The 1,464-nt window shown below is 44.5% G+C and overlaps 1 protein-coding gene across 1 annotated transcript in view; it reads left to right on the top strand.

The window, feature by feature from the left end:
- The window catches only part of LOC103382799 (ELKS/Rab6-interacting/CAST family member 1), a 145,658-nt gene that overhangs the window by 130,536 nt on the left and 13,658 nt on the right, over nt 1–1,464 (top strand). The gene's annotated exons all lie outside the window — the stretch shown is intronic.

The raw sequence follows: 1,464 nt of genomic DNA, 5'->3' as shown, positions 1-1,464 counted from the left end.
TGATTTATGTGAGAGGGTGATGGAGAGAGAGGCAACACACTGAGCTGCTGACATCACTCAGTCAAGGCAGGGTGTGTGTGTGTGTGTGTGTACTGGTGTAGCTATACTCATGGGGACCTTGAGGGAAAGACCTTTTATCTTGGGGACACTCTGTCCTTTGGCAGGTCTCTGTTGAGTGTGGGAGGGGGGGTTGCTGTGATGTTCAATATTTAGTTTGGATAAAGCGTTGTTTCCCACAGACTGGGTCACGACCCTCAGGTGGGTCGCAAGAGTTTTTTTTTTTTTTTGGGTCGTCTTGCATCATGTTTCCCAGGTGTTTACAAATAATATCTGTTGACTTGGGTCGTGAAGGTTTGTGACTTTTAAAATATTGTTCCCCAGAAAGAAAAAAAATCTCAGAATTGTGGGAAAGCTAACGCTATCCATCAATAACTCACCGCTGCTTATATCATTTTTGATGATTTGCTTAAATTTCTGGCTTCAAACACTCAACATGTTCCAACATAAAGGGGCAGCAGTGGTCCAGTGGTAGGAGTTTCACCTGCCATGTAATAGGTTGTTGGTTTAAATCCCCAGCCCGCCCTGGTAAAACACCGTGAAGGTCTGTATCAGGGAAGGCATCTGATGTCAAAACACTTTTAAATCCTTATCTGATGAAGGGAAACGGTGGAAGTGAAACGACTCGGAGCCTTGACTTTAATCTGAAACCAGTGAGGAGAGAAATGTGGAGGAAAAAAAAAAAGACAACATTCAAAGTAAAAACCTCAGCGTTTCCACTAAGTCAATGAAAATGTCTTCTATTAGGTGACGCAGAATTCAACTTTCCATCCACTTATTGTTGCCTTTTCCATCAAATCTGCGTAAACAGTGAAGTGGGACGAAATGAAGACGGATTAAAAACTGGCCTAAGAAAATCCAGTCAAATCAGAGCTGAATTAGTCATGGAAGTGGAAAGTTAAAATAAGGGGCGGAGGTCAATCCAAGGTACGTTTGTCGATTCTGAAGCGGGACCTGGAGAAAAACCCGGTGATCGTCTCCTGACTCTTGATGACAGCGTCGTCTCTTTGTCCATCAGGTCATTTCCTGAACCTGGTCTTTACGGCATCACATCAGGGACCTGTGAACAGAGTCGCTGTTGCACTTCGGAAAATTATCCACACACACACGCACACACACACACACACACACCTGTGTGTGCAGACTGATGGTGATGATAAGATCCCAACACACCCACAAATACACAGATGTCCTTGAGATAACATGTATTTGTGAGCATATGTGTGTGTGTGTGTATACGTGTGTGTGGGTGTGTTCAGCTGAGTGTGGACGTCCATACAGTGTGTCCATATGTCTCACACATCTGTAATGGACACACACTGAGTGCCAGGTGGGCGGCGGCGCTGGTTTTTAGGACGATGTGTTTTCAATCATCACACGTCACATCACACATGAGCGCAAAGAAAA

This window comes from Cynoglossus semilaevis, chromosome 8 (assembly GCF_000523025.1).
Source record: "Cynoglossus semilaevis isolate Cse_v1.0 chromosome 8, Cse_v1.0, whole genome shotgun sequence".
Classification (NCBI taxonomy): Eukaryota; Metazoa; Chordata; class Actinopteri; order Pleuronectiformes; family Cynoglossidae; genus Cynoglossus; species Cynoglossus semilaevis.
This window is presented reverse-complemented; position numbering and strand designations above follow the sequence as displayed.